Below are 21095 nucleotides of genomic sequence, written 5' to 3'. Positions count from 1 at the left end.
AGCAATTTCATCTTAAAGTAATTAGATATCTTCATGGGGTGTTAGAACATCATGGAGTCTACCAAAATTAAATTTTAAAAGCTTTTGAAAATATAATCTGACATTTGTAAACAGTATTTGAAATATGTATTTACCCAAAACTTCCAGCTAGTACATCTAACATCTGGAGAAACACTGTGAAATAAAAGCTTGAAATTTCGGAAACAATTATTGGTCGCAACAAAATTAAATAAGATGGTACTTCTATGGGTTAAATCAGTACCTCAGTACAATTTCGATCGAAAGATTAGTTCAGTCCTAGGTTTTCTTCAGGCAATTCCAAGGATTCATCGAGCTGTGCAAAAGAATGAAAATTCGCTGTCAATATCTAAGATAGTAACTAAGATATAAGGAATTATATATTTATGACGTAAAAATAGATATCTTTATGGATTTGTACTTTTGGGTCTTTCCTATAAGAAAAAAATTCAGAAAACTACTGTATATACCTTAATAGACAATTCAGTGGGCGGGGACACAGTAGCTTAGTGGTAGGGCATTTAACTAATCTTTTTTTTTTTTTTGCAGAAACTATTGGAGTATTCACTTAACCCATAGAAATACGATCATACTTAACTCCCTATTTAATTTTAAAATTAAATAAAAGGAAATATTTCAGTGTAGCGACCCACGATTATGCATTTTAGTCACAGGGAGATTATGATTAAAGCAAGTGAATGTTGTTGACAGAATTGATGGAATGCAAAGGTGGGAGGAAAGAGAGTACCCCGAGAAAACCCACGAATACGATGTCCACTACAAACTGACTTGGCCGTGGATCGAACCAAGAACCCAATACACCAGAGGTAAGCACTCTACCACTAAGCCACTGTGCCCTCGCCCATTTAATTGTCTATTAAGGTATATACGGTTGTTTTCTGAAATTTCTTCTTCTTACAACAAATACCCAAAAGTACAAATCCATGTGGGTCTCTATTTTTACGACGTCATAAAATACATAATTCCTTATATCTCGCTTGCTATATTAGATATTGACAAAAAATGTTCACTTTATTTCAGAGCCCGATGAACGCTTGGAATTGTCCAAAGAAAATTTAGAGTTGAATTAATCTTTCGATCGAAATTGTACTGACGAGTCTGAAGTACTCACTTAACCCATATAAGTACCATCTTATTTAACTTTTGTTAGGATTAATAATTGTTTTCTGAAATTTCAAGATGGTGTATGGTGTCTCTCTAGCTGCTAGATGTACTAGCTGGAAGTTTTAGGTAAATACATATTTCTAATACGGTACTCTTTACAAATGTCAAAATATATTTTCCAAAACTTTTAAAATTTAATCTTGGTAGACCCCATGATGTTCTTAAACTCCATGGAAATACCTAATTATTTTAAGATGAAATTGATACTGATGCTTATTAACTTTCCATGACCGGTTTCGGAAATTTTACCACCTAACACGAAAACCCCATAACTGTATGGATCCTCTCTTTATTTGACAATATCTTGATAGTCATATTTTAATTAATTTTCTAAATTGTACTGTCTAATATGCAAGCTCCACGTACCTATGGTGTCGCTTTTTATTTCACCATATTTCGGTAACTGTTAGGCGTACCGACTTGCAGTTTCGGTAAACACACACCTCTAACGTTATTTAAAACGTTATTAAGACATATTTTAGAATATTTAGAAATGAGAGTTCTGCGAATATCATGAAACCCGAAAACCCCCATCAGGGCGTGTGCGTAGTGTATTTAATTGAAACTACTTTTGAGGTTGTTGTAAGCCCTCGTAATTACGTTTCCGAAACTGCACCACCTAGTACGCAAACCCCACACTTCTATGGTGTCGCTCTTTATTTTCCCATATCTCAATATCCCTAAGGCTTACCGAGTTGAGGTTTTCGGTAAACAAATGTCAGTTCCCTACATTTTAGAGACATACATTTCCACATATCTAAAAAATACAGACATTAGATACCCCATGGTACCTCGAACACCATTGGGGTACCCACTTACTTTTGAATAGTAATACATTTTGAGTTGTTGTTCAGCATCAATAAACACTTCATAGTTTTTCTACGTGCAACCCAAAAGTCCATACCTGACCGAACAGATTTTGTCCATTTAATCTCAAAAATGTTAAGATACTTTGTATTGTTAAGTACAACCAAGTTAAGCACACTGAATTTAATATTTTAAATATTTTCTGATTTTTGTTTCAGGTATTTCGTGCATCAAAACAAAACCAGGATTCTGCTTGAAAGACAGTGAAAAGAAGCAGTGTAGGTTGTGGCTAAAAGTACGTCCTTTCTGAAGACAGACCCAATTGTATTTACATTCTTTTGTACGAATATATAACCCTAATAAAAATACTGTACTACAAATTATTATTTCTTTCTTCCATAAATTAGAATAAAATATTATCTCTGTTTAAAGAAAATGTTTGTTAGTGTTAAGTCATTTCAACTCTTTTTCTCTGTAATAAGAATATTATCCCTCGCAATATTTTTTATCTTTGTGCTATTACGATTGGATGAAGTAAAATTCTATACGAAGCACTATTATTTCAGACATGCATTAAGAACTAATGTATTGTTCTGTATGTAAGGCAATGTGTATACTGAACATGTCTAGCGAAGGTGTTGTTTTAATATAGAATCTATAACTCAGCTTTTCAGTAGTCAACTTTATTGGGAATCCGAAGAAAGAAGTATATATATATAAAAAAAACGTTGGACTTACCAACGTATGTGTTCGAATTCTGGACTAATCCAAATTATCCAGAGAAATCATTATATATTTCTTTGTTGATATTTCAGATGTGTCCTTTATCCAAGTCATATGAAACGGAGACTTCATACATCGCTATACTTTGTATGAACTATGTTCCGTATTTACTTAATCACTTTGTAACTTTCTCTAGGGTTGACAAGGCCGCAGGTGTCAATCGAACAGTTTAGTGTTTCACTCATGTCACCTTGTGACTAAGGTACGTCCTGTCGGTATATATATGGTACTGGGTTCAATTAGCGATAAAATACATTTGTAGCATTAAACAAATGTAAAAATCTACACGAAATGAGATACCATGATCTCTGACTTACGGATAACACCAAGCAACTAATGGTACTGAGTGTGATTGAGTTTACTATCTGGCTAAAATCAGTGTTCCTTTAGCTATACTTCTTTTCGTGCTCTGAATTGCAAAGATTGAAATAACCGTTTTAAATTATTGCATATATATCTTCTGAGTAATTCTGAGAATCATTGCTCTTTCTTTAAGCAATGTATGAGACTGTTAAACTGCTCGTTGCTTAAAATGTTGCACTAAGAAGGATGCATCCCGGAAAGTCCAAATTTGCAGAATGTCTAGACCAGGGGAGGATAAATATGTTTAGTCGATGGCTGCACAACGCCTCCGCTGTCACCACGTTGTCACAGCGAATACAGCGGACGGTTAAGAATATTCTGCACTTACTATTAGGTATCTGCCTGAGAACTTTGGTGCAGCTACCCAGTCTCCTTCTTGGTGTAGCATTTTTAATGGCGAGTACTGAGTAGGAATCATCTTGTGAGCGAACACGTTTTCGGCTGTCAGCATACTTTTAATTATTGCGATATTAAAAAAAACATACCTGTTAATTAAAATGTACAGAGAAGTTATTTCTGGAAAATTCTATTCAGGCCTCTTGTGGTAACAACTGCACTTTAGAAGAAGATACTATTAAGGAAAAGAATGAGGTAAAATAATCTTTATATCGTACAAGCAATGGATGATAACAGCTTAATAAATGATTGTACGTAAATCTTGTTTGAGTTTGAATATAGGATTGTATATGGCTGTGCATTTTGCGTTATTATTGAAGTGCTGCAACTAACTAACTGCAAACCATATGATAAATTCTTACAGTAATATATCACATATTGATTTACTCTGTATGAAAACGAAAATAGTTTAACATATGGTTAACCTTCTTTGTGTCCATTATTTTAAAATTAACGCTTGTGTCACTTTTCAACACTTGGCTTTGCAGTAGCTTTCCAACGAATTAGTAGGAAGCCCAAACTTACAGGACACCCTGCAGGTAAATACATTTCTTTTGACAGTTTCACTGCTCCAAACTAAGATTTGAAAAGTGTAGTATTGTTAATTTTATTATTATTGGCACAAAGGAGATCAACCATATTTTAAACTATTTTTGTTTCCATACAGAGAGAAACAATATGCGACAACATTACAGTAAGAATGTATCATGCATTTTGCAGTATGTTGTAGCACTTCAATAATGGTGCACTATACGTACAATCTAGATCCTGAATATGTCCAATCCATATATTACAACAAGGCAATACGTATGCGATACAGGTAAAATCCGTATATTTCATATGGACAATCTATAAGCTACATACATCCAATCCATACATTACATATGGCCAACCTGTACGGGACATACGTATAATCTATATGCTGCATGCAGACAGTCTATAAGCTACATATGTGCACTCTGTATGGTGCATACGGATATTCTGTATGCTGTATCGGGACAAGCTGTGTGCGACATAAGGAAAATCTGTATAATACATACGTACAATACGTATACTGTATCTAGTCGTACGTACGGGGCACTAGTACATTATAGATGCTGTCTCGGGATTGAACGCAAGAAACATACGTACAGAACGTATATTGCATACTTCTTGAAATTATGCTCCGTCCTGATAGTCAGTGAGTGTCGTCATTATTAACCGACATGCTACATACGATCCTGACGTCACAAAGCTAGATATCACCTCCGTATATACTTGTTACTGCAGATGACGTCACACGAATGACGTCATTGCACTTATGCAGACAGTACGTATAATACATACTTTTTCAGTTATACGTTTGCTGCAGGATGTTATATACGGTTGTACGTTAAGTCCAGAAACTACAGGAATTACGAATGTTACCTACGTTTTTAAGTATGCCACCTACATTTTTTTTCTCAGTGCAGGAGTCGGTTGATCTCCCATGTTTATAGTAGTTTGACACACGGGATTGGTCATTGACAACTGCTCTAAAGCTCTAAAACTTTGTGGGAACTACTTAAGAACAGGGAGTGCTCAGAGAACATCTCACACACAGATCGCCGTTGGACTTAACCCTTTTCCGGCTGAATTTATTTTTTTACTATAATTTGATATGAAGGTAAAATATAGTACATTGAGGGTACATTAGACTATATAAAAATAAATTCTGCTTCAATTGTTGCTGAATAATGCTGAGGTGAAAGGGGACTCAGGAGTCCCGTCAGGCGGTTCGGCTTCGACATTATAACGCATACAAGAGAAATAATGTATGTGTAAAGAAGATGGGACTTAAAAGTCCCGACAGTCGGAAAAGGGTTAAGGTCGAAGTTGTAACGTAAGAGACGACGGTGTGCTTCATGTTGAATATTTTGAACCATGAATACGTGTGCGTGATAGAGTTTTGAATATGAAGGAAAAAGCCTTCTCTAGGCATTCCATCCGGTTAAGTATTACCAGAGTTTGTTCTTCGTTAAGTGGACCATTGATTTCGTTTTAAAAAATGTTTCTAACCCAACTTACATAGAAAATACATAGCCAACTTACCGAACAACATCCTTATTACCTGAATGTACAATTGTCTAGAAGCAGGGCTGCCACAAATAAACTACAATAGTGTGAACTACTTTGTGGGTACGAGTTTACACAATTTGGTACTTCAATGTTTTTAAAGAAAGTTGCTAAAAATGAAAATGTGTTGCCTTTGACGAAATTTCAAATTTGACGTGTTTTTAAGACGCGTAAACAATAAATAATGGGGTTCGGTAAACTTAATTCAACAATTCACGAACATAGCACAACGAAATTTTAAAGGCCTAGACACGTTTACACATTAAATTCATCTCTAGGTATTATTTTAATTTGCCAAAATCTCCGTTATTCTAATGGGATTTTATTTTAATAAAAGAAATTTGAGGCCCTATCCACTTGGTTTCAAATCTTTTAGGTATCCTTCCACCCACCCACCCCCGATTTACTCTAACTGATTCTTAAATTTACTCTACTAATTAATTAAATGAAGTTCTCTTCAATATTTCAAATGTACTAAATTGGTCTCTTTTCATTGGGGGGGGGGTCTTTTCGCCGGTATGATCCCTTGAAGAATCCACATTCGATTTTTAATCCTTCTTTTTAATCAACTTTGGGTTAATACGGAACAAGGAAGGGTGTAAGACAGTAGCGGCTCGTAGTCTGTACGAGCACCGGTTGCAATGTTGCAATATCAAAGGTATGTAGGTACGCGCAAGTGTTCCCCTCCCCAAAAATATTCAGGAAATATAAAGAGGAAAGTCTTTTAAGCTCTATTTATATATTATTGATTAAATTGTTTCTCTAATATTGATTTAATAGATAAGCTATTTCCTTTTTTTCAAACAACCACTATCAATGTACACTTATGTCCAAAATTATTGTCGCATGTCTATACATACGTTGTTGTAGGAATATAATTGGATAACGAATTCTCCCGGTATTTCTTATAATGTTAGTATGTGTATAATCGGCAAAGACATGAACGTGACAAATTTCATGTCAAAAGAGCAGTAAATAACAACAATAAAACGAAAATAAAAATTTCTTGTTCATTTAGCAACATTTTGTTTTACTCATTCTAATTTTCGTGTTTATAATTCTTTTCCTATGAAATTTACCACAAACATAATTTCACGATTATACACATAGCATCAGTATTAAAAGTACCCTGCAAAATAATTATCATATTATATTCTTGCTAAAATACAGTTATAGATATGCTACAATCATTTTGGACATGAGTGTACGTTTATACACTATTTATATACAAGACCTCTACACTCATGTTATCGAAAACGAGATAAATAGAATATATAGTATGTGCTGTAAGCCATGAATGATGGCCTTAATCCGAAAAGAAGAAAAAAAGCAAGAAAATTGCATGCACGCAGTTAAATAAAATTATTTGATTATATAAACTACGCATTATATTAGAATGGAAGGTCTTTCTTCGATCTTTCTATGGCTTTATTGAAATATGAAATGCTGCTCGCCAAGTTTCTCTGAATAGAAAGCATCGCCACCCCAAATATTTTCCGCTTTATTTTCTTTAGAGTCCAGAAACACCTCTCTCCGACAATATGCATTTTGTTAGCATTTCTTTGTATAAATATACGGTACAAAAAGTTCATTTTCAGAAACCACGTATTTTTGTCTGTAAAGAAGCATGAAATCTAACAAGTAAACCTTACGTTTGGGTGAATCGAGTTGCTGACTGAGACACATATGAGAAAGTAGTACTAAATGTGGTCAGTATTTCAGTGAAGTTGTAGGTGCGAAGCTCCAGGGGTTTAGGAGATACAGCTACCAGAACATCACATGGAAATACAGAATAGTCTTTATACAGTTGGAGGTAAAAGCTCTGTAATACCTCTTGTAACGACAAAAGGTGAATAACAAATATATGGGTACATATTAGGACTAGGGGGAAGTCATATAGTAAGGGTATACCTGACGGCGGCCATCTGGAAATCCGCCATTTTGAATTAAAGTTAAGTTTTTAAAATAGGAATAGGGTCATGTGATACATGATTTCAGGCGCAAATTTAATCAGATGAACAATGGTGACGCTAATTTTGATTTACGCGCAATTGGTAAAAAGTTACAGGGAAATTAAATATTGTTGCAGCATATGTGTTAGTCCTTTACCCCACCTTGTAAATGTTGTGTTAATGATAATAATTAAATAAAAAGCAGGTGGATAATATTAGATCTATGGTAAGAGTTGCCTTGATGGCGGCCATGTTCAAATCCGCCATTTTGAGTCAGACAAAAGTTTTAAACAAAACGCATAACATTGACACCTTATTAATAGCAAATTTTACCATAAATCCAACGATATAACCATTTTTGCTTTATCATTAACCAGCATTTGTTATCGCATAAACAAGTTGCTAACTTAAGGAAAAATGACCAAAGTGGAATTGAGTCATAATTGAATGTGGGTCTTTCTTCCAGAAAAGTCCTCAATTAGTACAATCAATATGTAGTTCAGAAAAGAGTGCATGACTTGCACAAATGCTCTGCTCACAGTAAGCACACCTGACAAAGGCAATCGAGTTACACTTGACACATTTGCCGTTAACAAGTCCGTCAAAGCAGTAGTCGTAAGGAGCGATCCAACGTCCAGGTTCTTCATTCAAATATCCAGCCTGATTGAAAGCGAATCGAATCATATTGCGAAAACGAGGAGCACTGAACTGGTAAATTGTAAACGACTGAAGTTGTATGAACCTATCACGATGCCATATGTTCACGTCACTTTCTGTTACTGCTGTATCAGTAATGAAACGAACAAATGCTTTGTACGGGCGAAAGAAGTGAACATCTAGAGGCTGAATCATGCCAGTACAACCACTAGGTATCAGTCGCTTGATCAATTTAACTCCTTCGGGCACACTGTGACGAAAGAATGTCGTCTTTGTTTGCACTCCACGAATCAAGTAACAGCAAGAATGTCTTTCTAAAAATGGTGATGATAAAGCAAAAATGGTTATACCGTTGGATTTATGGTAAAATTTGCTATTAATAAGGTGTCAATGTTATGCGTTTTGTTTAAAACTTTTGTCTGATTCAAAATGGCGGATTTGAACATGGCCGCCATCAAGGCAACTCTTACCATAGACCTAATATTTATCCACCTGCTTTTTATTTAATTATTATCATTAACACAAAATTTACAAGGTGGGGTAAAGGACTAATACATATGCTGCAACAATATTTAATTTCCCTGTAACTTTTTACCAATTGCGCGTAAATCAAAATTAGCGACACCATTGTTCTTCTGATTAAATTTGCGCCTGAAATCATGTATCACATGACCCTATTCCTATTTTAAAAACTTAACCTTAATTCAAAATGGCGGATTTCAAGATGGCCGCCGTCAGGTATACCCTTACTATATGACTTCCCCCTAGTCCTAATATGTACCCATATATTTGTTATTCACCTTTTGTCGTTACAAGAGGTATTACAGAGCTTTTACCTCCAACTGTATGAAGACTATTCTGTATTTCCATGTGATGTTCTGGTAGCTGTATCTCCTAAACCCCTGGAGCTTCGCACCTACAACTTCACTGAAATACTGACCACATTTAGTACTACTTTCTCATATGTGTCTCAGTCAGCAACTCGATTCACCCAAACGTAAGGTTTACTTGTAAGATGTTTTCCTTCGAAAATGAAAAAAAAAAGTTTAATATTCCAGCAAATCAGGCTAAAGAAGACAGATGAGTATTGGAAGTGAATGATTTGATATTAATTTATGCTCTCCACCGGAAATCGAACACGGAATCATGTGCACGAAAGACACAGAGCTAGGAATTAGACCAGTAGTAAGACATTTTCTTCTTCGAGACTCGATCTACCCCCCTCCCCCCCCAGAATAGTTTTTTTTTAAATAAATCTTATCCCAAGAATTTTCACTTTTGTATTATAAATGTTAAATAAAATTTATTGACTTCGAATGACCGCCCCCCAAACTTTCAGCTTGGATCTGTCCCTGCTACCACCAGACTTATATTTGTTCTTTGCGAGTTTATGTTTTGTGAATAACTTCTTTCTTCCAAGCGTCTGTATGTATTATAGGGAGCTAGCTTGTTTACCAGCGGGGGCTGAGGTAAAGAGGGAAAAATTTCAACAATTTTTCTGCCTGACTCTTGCAGTACTCCCTTACCCTCCTTCTATATGTCAGCGTTGCCAGGGTTAAAAAAATGTCACATGAATGTCATTCTGAAGAGAGTGTGAGTTGTTTTTTTGTTGTGTGCTGTTGTGGTTGCGGTTTTGTTGCTTATTATTCATTTGACAATGACTTCACAGCATAAGAGATGGCAAACTATACACAGCGAAGCTAGAGAGGTAATAAGAAAGGCCATAGTGCAGTGTGACGAAGAAGCAAGGGAGAAAAAACTGAAGCATTTGTTATCACAGCCTAATTTGCGTGTGTCCATGTATACAAAGATCTTCGATAGGGATTGCATAATTGCATAAACTATTTGAATTAAGTGAGTATTAGCCGAATTTTTTGACAACACACTGGCAAACCTGCCCAGGACTGTCGAGTGACCGTTTCTTGGTGACGGGGTGGGGAACCTGCCAATCAACTCTGAATTCCTCAGCCTCGCATTAAAGCTAGCTCCCTATAATATCTCCCTCACCCTATCAATTGAGTCAAGCGCTGCTAAGCGGAGGAATTCGTAACTATTACAGAAGCTGACCAGTTGCGGAAGAAAGGCAACCGCATGAGAGCTATACGGGAAGATAGGAGTGATGCAAGAATAAATCCACTTCCCCATGTTAAGAGATAGGAGCTTGCTGCGATATGCTCAATGCTACTGCTTCCAGTGGCAACATTCGCTGCCACTGGAATTGTAAATCATCTCTTTCTTTCCGTTTTTTAATTGACTTTTTTCAGAAATGCATCAATACTGTTTTGCGCTCAAGAGCAGTGGTTTATTTTTTACTGATACACTACTTTAATACTTAAAAATAGTTTTAGTATTAAAAAAAATATCCGGTTGCACAACCATGCAACATATAGTACCAGCCGCCGCTGGTGTAAGATAAAAATGAAATGAAATGAAATGAAATCTTTAACTTTTACGTCCCACGGTTATGCCGGTTAGGCTAAAGGAGACGGTGATAATGAGAGATGAGTGAAATGGTGGAATGAAGAAAGTGGGAGGAAACGGGAGAACCCCGAGAAAACCCACGAGCACGGTGTTTGTCCACCACAATAAGATAAAAATGACGGGCAGTTTAGTTGCCGGCCTGTTTCTGCCTACTGCACTGTTACCTTACAAGAATAGGTCTTATTACGACTTCTTCCCAATATCTAATATGCCCTTTCCTTCCCCTGTGTTCATCCACAGTTGCCTGAAATCCAAAAATAAATTTTGACTCTGGATTCTGTGAGGGCCCCTCTCCTCCCAAGGAAAAACCAGAAAGATTTGCCTACATAAACAATTGACGATATTCCGGAATGAATAAAGTATCTAAAATTGGCAAGATGTCCATTAAAGTAGACTGCTTGAATGATATTCAATTTGTCTCCTTAATTCTATTTTTAAATATTTATGCACGGAAACAAAATTAGCGTAAAAGTGCAAATATAATATTATTTAGAACACAAGCTTACCAGCGTCGTTGCATTATCACGTACTTGAAGTCATTATTTCAAGTTTAACAGGTCTTCTACTGATGTACATGGAACTGTGGAGTTTTCCGGTAAGTTCAGTTTTCCAGGGATGTAGAATGTTCCGTTTTTAATTGGTCCTTCAGTAAACAAACATCATTGCTTATATTTATTAGCATATTTTTCATTTCTGCAAGGTGTGTTGCAACTACTGCAAAACCTAGAATGAAAACAAAATGGGAGAAAATTAATACTCATATTTTTGTAATAATTACTCTCAAATATATGTTCTTGTTGTGTTTAAGCAGGACGTGTATGAATTTTTGGATGAAAGAAAATACTTGTTAGAAAAGGTAGGTGGTGGGGATGGACTGTAGGTCGAAGCTTCAGAATACCGTAAACACACCATTTGCCCTTTAAATTGGGAATAAGTGACCTAAGTATATCTAGGGTTGTTGTATTTTAAAATAAAAAGAAAAAGAGATAGTAAATAAATATAATAAACCTAAAGTACAAAAGAAATAAGTTATTTTTAACGTACTCTCACACACATCTTGGTAAATACTTGATTTTTACTGAAACCCTTGACATTAAGTTACGTCTACAATCATGGGGACATGTTGGCCCTACGTCCAACCTCAGGAAATGTTTCCTTAAACAAAGGTACTGAGAAGTTAATAACATATATTTTAACATTGTAAATATTTAATGCAAAATAACATATAGTACAGTATTCATATATGTTAAAAATGTACTACGTCACATTGTACTACACGACTATTCGCTAAAAGTCGAAAGTAGAATAAAAAAAATGATAACTACGGGAAGTTTTATTTCTCCAGATATTTAAGTGATTTTTATTATCCTCCAGTGTTTATATACTTATCAAGTGTGTCTCTTTGTTTTAATTACAATATTGCATTCTTGTAATACCTACCAACTAGGTGAGCCTATATTCAGATCAAGCTGAAAAGAAAACACGAAAATGCCTACCTAATGTATATACGTGTTAATTTGCCTGAACTTTCATGTACCACAACAACTTTTAACAATTAAAACTTTAGAAGGGATTTTTCGAACAGAGCTACGTCTTTCATCAGACATGAAGCAAAAAAAAAAAAAAAAAAAAAAAAAAAAAAAAACCAGGGAAAACTAAATTAATATTAAAGGAAGCGGACTATTTACATGGAGTCACCAGCATGTCATTGTACCAGCCAATATAGTTGAGTTTGTAGTAGACCTTCAGAAGAGCAAATGCACCCTTATTCTGCTCATTCTTTAATATTAGACAACAATCCATATTAGGCGGTTTCAGGGTTTCATGGACGACTGTGGATAGGTCGAGTTCGAAATTATTCTTGATGTTCCGCCTTCTAACAGCTGATTGTCAGGTGAAATATTTCCATCTGAACTTGGTCGACTTTCTGTAACTTCTGCCCAGAAAAGAAAGAAACTCAAATGATAACTTTCACAGATTATTCAATATATTAAGATCATATTCACCGTCATACATTAAAAAATACGGTTTTTGGAACAGGGCCGCAAAGAAAAGGTAGATTCTTTTAACATTTCAAACGACCTCTACTTTCAAAGCAGTTTGTTGAATCATGCCGATTTTCACATTCAACTCAGACATAGTAAATACCTATTTTTTTGTACCAACTTTTGTTCTAATCAGTTCTAAAAGGTACACGTGGCAGCCATTTTTTTAAAGAATTATTCTAAGTTTCACACTCAACCAACATATTGTACTGCAACTATCAATTTTTGGGCAAAATTTTGTTCCGATACGTTCATAATTGCGGCAATCACGTTTTTTAAACAATTCCAACTATTTTGGACTTTTTTAATGGATCAATGTGATTATCTCGGTCAACTCACACATTACAAACACCCCAGCCAAATTTGGTTCTGTTTGGGTAATAATCGTAGAAATTAGTATTTTTAAGTCTGAATGACCGCCATTCTGAAATTTGCCATCCGATCATTCTAAGTAATGAACTTATCCGGATTAAAAATGTTGGACACAAAGTATGAGTATACTAATTATATTATCTGCCTCCTACCGTCCACAGTATGAACTAGACGTGAGAATCTGGTAATTTCAACATGAAAAACACCATATCTAAATTACATAATTATGTTTTCTTCTGTTTTATTATTTGTTTTACTTTCCCTTAATACATATTTTATATATGTAAAAAACACACATAAAAATCAACAATGGCCCACTGTTGCAAAAATGTTGGTTGAATGCAACCATTATTTCAATGTAAAATGATGTTGGGCCAACACTGGGACATGATTGGTTGCAAATAATGGCGTAAACAACACTGGGCCAACGTTGCTTTTGTCACCAAAAATCAACGCAACCATGGGTAGTCTAATGGAATTTGACGACCCAGAACCTGCTCATTTGTACTCCTTTAAACAACTTAGGCAGCTGAATTATTCAAATTTATCGAAAGGTCATCTCCATAGAAATCCTATTGTTTCCTTGGAATTAACGAAGCAGAATGCGAACTTCAAAAGCATTATCCATGATATCGGACATGCAAAATTCTTTATACACTATTGGAGTCGGGAACAAATTCACATTTACAAGGAAGCTTGTCGCGAAGGACACATGAAAGTAAGTATTGACGCAACTGGCAGCCTTGTAGCAAAAATTATCTATAAAAATGGCAGAAAATCTAGCCGTAGTTACTTATATCAGGCTGTTCTAACAATCGACAATGCATATTCAGTGCCTGCTTTTCAAATGTTATCAGAGAAACACAACACAAATAGCATAGCTTACTGGTTAAATCAATGGATATCTTCCGTAATTTCTCCTCCTCATGAAGTTGTAACTGATTTATTACTAAGTTTACTTGGAGCATGTGATCGCAGTTTTGCAGAGAAACCTAGCTTAATTTCATACCTAGATCAGCGCTACAAAGCGCTTTAAGGAGAATGTGCTTATCCAATTTTTTTTTCGAATTCATATAACCCGTTTTATGAAAAACTGTGCGAGTTGGAAGTGTCTTCCAGCCCAGGATCGTCGAGATTTCTACTTGCGAAGTATTGAATTGTTGGTGAACGCGACAAACATATGAAGCCAAAAAAATATTTGAGACATTGCTTTAAATGTAACCGAAGGTCATTTGAACAGTCATGAAGTGATTTGAGAAGAACCAAAACGATTTCTTAAATCGGTGTATGCTCAGGAATATACAGATGCCGTTGAAGAACTTTTAGAAGTAATAGTAAATTGTGAGCACAGTAGTAATGACGATGGCTAATTTTATAACAATCTAGAAACACTTTCTAAAGTTGGGCATCTGTAATCGTAGCATCAGTGAAAGAAACAAAAATAGAATTTGGTGATAGGGACAATTTACAGTATCTTCCAGCCATAACTAATGTCCTTGCTAAAACTTGCTCCTGTATACCACTTTGGTCACTTGTAATGAAAGAAGTGTACGGAAAAGAAATTTCAAGAGAACAAATGCACCATGTGAAGCTTATTTCAAGGACCTTAAAAAAAGGAACTTTTAAAAGTACGTCGTTACCAATGAGGGTAGATGACTGTGAAAGAACATGTGGAATCAATTAACGGCATAATGAAAATTACAGCAGCACTCATATCTCTTGAACCACCGGCAATAGAGAACTACAATTTGAACTCCCAGGAAGGAATTTCATATGAGGACAAAAGAGTCCGGAAAAACGAGAGGCACTTTGAAGAATGTTCCATTTCCAGTAAGAACTACTCAGCTTGTGAAAATGACGATAGCCCATCAGGGGCCCATAAATGCTTGTACTGCAAAAGTATGTACATATAATTGCAAACTGCTCATACACAATTCCAGGATGTGACGGAGAGGGATATAGTGAAGAACGAATATGTTTTAATTGTTTTCACAGTGCATTCAACGAAATAATAAAAGATAAAACACTGGATGGTATTTTCATGGATAAACTACAGATAGTTCAAAAAGTATAAGATTCGATATTGGAGTAAAGCACGTAACTGAAATCAGAGAGGGTAGTATGAGATTTTGTATGAATTGTGGTAATGAGAAAGTAAACAGGAAACGTGGATTGTGCTTTAACTGCACCGAATATTATGCTGTTGAAAAATGGGATAGATCAGTTCGCAGCCGGAGTACAAAACGGTTTTCTTATCTACACCAAAAAAGTGATTGGATGACTATGGACCTAACAAGAAAAACTCGAAAGAAGAGTGTTGCACTTCTAAAAAAACGGCAAATTAGAAGTCTTAGAAAAGTTGGAAAGTTTAAATTCTGTTTTTAGAATACGTGCGCATTTGACGCTGTTGCCATATGTTTATCTGCCTGTTATTGTGACGAAAACATGTTTCGTTTATTTATAGGTGACAGCGGAAAACAAGACCATAATTACAGTATTTGTGCAAATTCCTCTGAATGCACAATGGATTCGCTGAGAGACAATAATAGAAATCGCTGAGCGAGGATGTACTCGGAAGGCTTACTCTATTCGAGCAGGGATCTTATTAAGTGTTATTCCTTCAGAAGACTTGCATGTTTGATTGCGATGCTCAATTCGTGGTTTCTGAAATTATGGGTAAGAATTTCCCAACAACAAAAATTGTGAAAAGGTGTTCTTCAAAGTTCTGTTCAAAGGGTATCAGAGAGAATAGACCTTTCTAGACTGTGTGTACAAGAAAATCAAAATGGGTTTCCGGAATGCCTTGAACGTCTAATAGCAAATTATGTTCAAAATAGCTATATGCAAAGTTCGCAAATAATTGAGAACCCAGACAAGGTACCCAGTGAATTCAGGATAATTCTCTCTCCAGATACCATCTTTGCAACGGAGTTTTACAGTCAGAATGTACATTTGTTAGACCATAGGTATTTGTCGAAGTTTTAAGTCAACTCGTAGAAAATATATCAATGGAATATCAAAATGACGGAATTACAAACCGGTTAATGTGTTCCTTGAAATCAATACCTACAGAATTTTGCCTTATGAATTGCAGGTGGATACTAAAGGCAGTAATTGAGTTCTCACCGCCTATGAGAAATGATTGTGTGGGACATTATGTGTCACATTGTCGGCGTCTAGATAATAAATAGGAATGCTACAATGATATACAAACAAATATAAAAAGTTCTAAGAAAAATGTGATGCCACATATGCTATTATTATTGATAAAGTCTTTGTAAGCACAATATTGGTGAGATGCAAAAAGTGATTGTGAATAGGTAGTTGTGATATCTGTTATTATGTAATTTTATACCATACTATCGGGCCCTCCCTCGCTATCTTTTACTCACAGTCCTATATAATATAGCCACTAGAATGTAATAAATATTGAATGTTGATAACCTTCCAAGCACCTAGCTGTGGGAATTGTTTGAAATGAGTGTGTGAGCTACTTCGTGTTCATTGAATGTTTTATTGTAGAACCCGTTGAAAACAATATTACACTTTAATAGTTATAACCTAGTTAAGACTAATTTTCCTTTCTTTTTCTTCATTTCGTTTATTTTGTTGCTGTTCTCCTACTTCTCAATATGACTTTATTTTGTGCTACTTTATTGCCTAATTTCTGATCTAGGTGCATTTTCCTTCAGTATGGATATAATATATATTTTCCTTAATTACAGATATAATATATATTTGCAGCAGTTCTTTATATCCTGCAACGTGTAATATAATTATTTATATGCAATTTTGTATTCATTGTGTTTTGTAACTTGTTTGTGTTTACATCTCATCTAGGTGCATTTTCTTTAATTACAGGTATAATAACGAAATACGGAATCCTTCGTTTTAAGTCTACGGTATCTATGCATAACTTCGTTTACTTCGGTCCACTTCTTCTTGCTTTTCTAGCGCCAACTTTCAAAATTTTGGGTTGGGACTTCTGCACCCTAAAACTTTTTCCGTAAAAGAAAATACGTATTCATTTATTTCATGTGTAATACCCAGCTGCCAAATTTTATCAAAATCGGAGTGTTGCACTTGGGAAGTGTTACATGTTAGTACCTAAAGAAAGTTATTGCTTTATGTGATATATATAAGGTCCTAAGTAATGATTTATGATGTACTCAAGAGCGTTTTCAAAATCAGAAACAGTCAAAGTCTGAGTCTGAAATACGTTGATGGTGATGAGTTTGCTTACTTAATCATGCTTTTCTACCCAATGGGATTAATATTTCTATGAGAATGAAGATATGAAAATGAAAGGAGTGAAGAGACACGAGAGGACATGCAGGTTGCTGTTTACGCGGAAATATTAAAAGTGTAGGTAAACAAGAGGAATAATAACACTTTCGAACTTCAATCAGTTGTAGAAAGGAGTCAGCGAGTTTCCTCTTTTTCAAAGACTGATCACTAAAAGTGTATTTTTTTTTATTCCTTTGATAGGCTATATGAAATGCTTCCAATTTGAAGGAATTTGTTGGAATTATTTCTCCATCAACCACTTGTATCGCCAGGATATTTTCTTTTGTGCATACGTATCTAGTTTTGTGGTTTTTCTATCAGCATACATATCAAATGTACACACACATATATTAATATGTTAATTAATAATAAGCAACCTTAAATTCAGAACTTCTTCATTAAGAGATTAAGTAATTACTATTATTTCAAAATGTTCTAGCGAAGTATATTTTGGATTTGAAATACAACATTAAACATATTATTTAGCTCCACAGATCAATATTGAGAAATTCGCAAAGAAGGCTCCTTCTAAATGTCCATTACATTTCACAAAATATTTTTTTTTTACCGTAAAAGAATTGAAATTAAAATCCTATTTACCTACAGAATAAAATTACAAAAGTTTACAATTATTACTGGAAATTAATGCTATAATTCATTTCGAACATTTTAAAACACATAGTTTCTAATGTACTGAAATTTCATTTCTTATCGATAGTATGAAATATTGCAAATAGTTGTACTGTAAGTTTCCATAACTGTTCTCCAAGTGGATTTGAATAGAAAAAATGGAGTTTTGTCAAGTTTAACAAAAATTCGAAAATAAACATCTTGAAAGCAGCTCTTATTTGTAAAAGAATACATAATGATCGCTTTTGGCTGTTGTAATGCTTTTTAAGCAGCTTAATAAAAATTCAGTGTGGCATAATAACAAAAGCTGCTTTTCTTATGTAAAAGAAAAGAAGAAAGAAAGCTTGGTAAGGTGTCTGTATTGGGTACCGAATTCTACTTCACCCCGGGCGCCGAAATCACTAGTTACGGCTCTGGTTGACGGTATTTAAAAAAACTGTTTACATGTAAAAAGTTCGAACGGAGTGCCTACAAAACGGAATACCGAGCTCATTCATGCTGTATGGCATGCTTTAACAATGAGAAAGGCAAATAACTTTAAAACGTCGGCACAATCAAGCCCTTAAATGAGATATGAACTTCCTTTTCTGAACATTTATAATCTCTAGGTTGAAATTGGTAAGGGTAATTTTAATTTTTCATTGTTGGGTAAAGACAGGAAGATTGTGCTGATATATTTACTGGTACAGTCAACTGCTTTCGAGCTTCTTTAAAAGTACGAGTATTTTCATGTGTTTAGGTACAACTCTTCCTCGTTGTTCAATCACTTATTTTCCTCCTTAATTATTCTTTGTTTTTGGCTGGGGTTAAAATAATTGAAGTAAATGAAGCAAGTTGGTTCTCAAAATAATTTAGTGCAAACATTACTACATAATTATTGGTCAAGTAATTAAGTTCTATTACTGACGGTTTTATTCAAAGTAACTTATAATCTTTCATACTGTGTGTAAATTGAAGAAACTTTTTCCAATAAGAAAGTAATTTATAAATACTTGTATTTTCATTTCCAGTATGTCTTTGTGATAGTGTTTGTGACATTTAACATATTAGAAGCTTTGCTTACTTAATATACATTAATATCACCACTGAGCAAATCAGAATGTTTTAATTTCGAAAGTTGAACATTCACATTCAACTTGACAAACTAGTCCTATTTTACCCCGACCGAAGAAGAAGAGAGTTGTTCCGTTGACAGCTCTAATGACTTATTTATACTTTTCTCGAGTAATCTTGATGAGTACGAAATTTTAATTATGTTGTCCTCACTACGCAAATTTAATGAAAATTCTTGTGATTACTGTATCTTGTTCTCTGGTTTGTTGAAGTGATGTCTGAATCTCAATCAGCCTTCCCACTTTTGAAGACTTGGACTATGATGAATTTTTTTTCCAAGGAAAGTCCCCAAATGATATAATATCTGCACCAGAAATGGAGTAGGTCAGTGGGTCAAGATTTGTGAGTGGGTCAGTGGGTCGTGGTCATCAGCACGTGACCCACTGCTACCTACCACCCACCGTGACCCACTCTGACTCACCGACACACTCAGACCGACTGACTCACTCTATTCAGTCCATAGTAGACACCATCTTCTGAACACTGGTGAATATGCCTGTGTTTCACTTTCAAGGCCTCCATTTTATTCCTTTTTCATTTTTTTTCTGTTTACTTATCTGAGATGAGTATATCTATGTGAAAAAAGAACTTCAGGTATTTTGGATATTGATATTTGTAACTGTTGTAACAATAATAGGACTTACTACCTGGCTTTCGAGATACAGCCTGTGAGTTTTTGGGGGAGCTAACTACTGAAAAAAAAATACATTTTTGAATCACCTGTAATACATGAATTATTACATAAAAACGAATGTAATTATGTGTGAGTGATGATTACGGACAAATGGCAAAGCCAAATTAAATGAATTTTGGTAGATGGTTGGACCATAATCCCAACTGGAATGTTATCATATCACTTTTATTATAATACATGTACTAAAGGAGGAGAGGAGGTCCAAGTTTTTACGAAAAATTGAGTATCTCACAAGCCGTTCAACTTAGGGAGTTAAATTCAGTATATTAACTCTTTATTAAAAACAAACAGAACATGTTCTAGCAGTTTTTAAATTTCTCTTCTATGGGGGAGACTTTCTATATATGGGAAATTGGTAGTGGGTTGATTTGTAAAACTAATCAAAAAGGATCTATATTAGTTGAGAAAAAATAAGAAACAATTATTAATTGAGACACAAAAAATACAGTCTCAATTAATTAGAAAGCAGTAATAATTAGAAAGCAATGGCATCATATATCCACTACTTTCTAATATAATAATTTTTGAATCTTATGTTTATTATATGGAGCCTTCTCAGCACAAGGCACTGAAGCTATAAGGTTGCGAGAATATATATATATATATATATATATATATATATATATATATATATATATATATATATATATATATATATATACAAAATTTGTACTCTAAGTTTAATTACATGGAAGTCTTAAGTTTTCACTGTATACTTAATTATATGGAAAACTTTACATCTTTTTTCACATTTACTTTGGTCCACTATACCTCGATTTGGGACTTTCAAATTTCATCCTATTTTCCACTGAAAAGTATCTGTAATACAGCAAGGAAATAATTATACTGATGTCAAAAAATTCCACCGACACACTTCCGGAGGTACATCCTCTCATACGAAGAAACAAAAAAGCTCAATAAACATGGGTCCGGAAACGCGTTGTGTCGGAGATATAAGGCGCCTAAATCGTGCGAAATGAATCTTCAAAGGCGTATATTTCAGAAACTATTCAACGTAGATGGTGCGGTTTGAAAACTCTTGTTACCTGCTCTTGTTAAACATGCATGTTTCATAATCTTGCAATACCTGCGGAAGGGATTCCCCAAAGGAGCATAGGTATTCCCGGATAATCTGCCGAGTGAAGATGGCTCGAAAGGAATATGAATGGACGACTTCCTCACCTGTTAACAGTACTTCCTTGTACCAAGACGAAAACT

General features: G+C 34.8%; 1 long non-coding RNA gene across 1 annotated transcript in view; it reads right to left on the bottom strand.

Moving 5' to 3' along the window:
• Positions 1-21095, bottom strand: part of LOC145674421 (uncharacterized) — a 95309-nt gene that overhangs the window by 22138 nt on the left and 52076 nt on the right. Inside the window, exon 2 of the long non-coding RNA XR_014128925.1 lies at positions 11243-11459. This is a non-coding gene — a long non-coding RNA (uncharacterized LOC145674421). The remainder of the gene's footprint in view (positions 1-11242; positions 11460-21095) is intronic.

The sequence above is a fragment of the Thermobia domestica genome, chromosome 17 (genome assembly GCF_964235325.1).
Source record: "Thermobia domestica chromosome 17, izTheDome1.hap1.1, whole genome shotgun sequence".
Classification (NCBI taxonomy): Eukaryota; Metazoa; Arthropoda; class Insecta; order Zygentoma; family Lepismatidae; genus Thermobia; species Thermobia domestica.
Note: the sequence above shows the minus strand (reverse complement) of the source record. Positions and strands in the feature narration are given on the sequence as shown.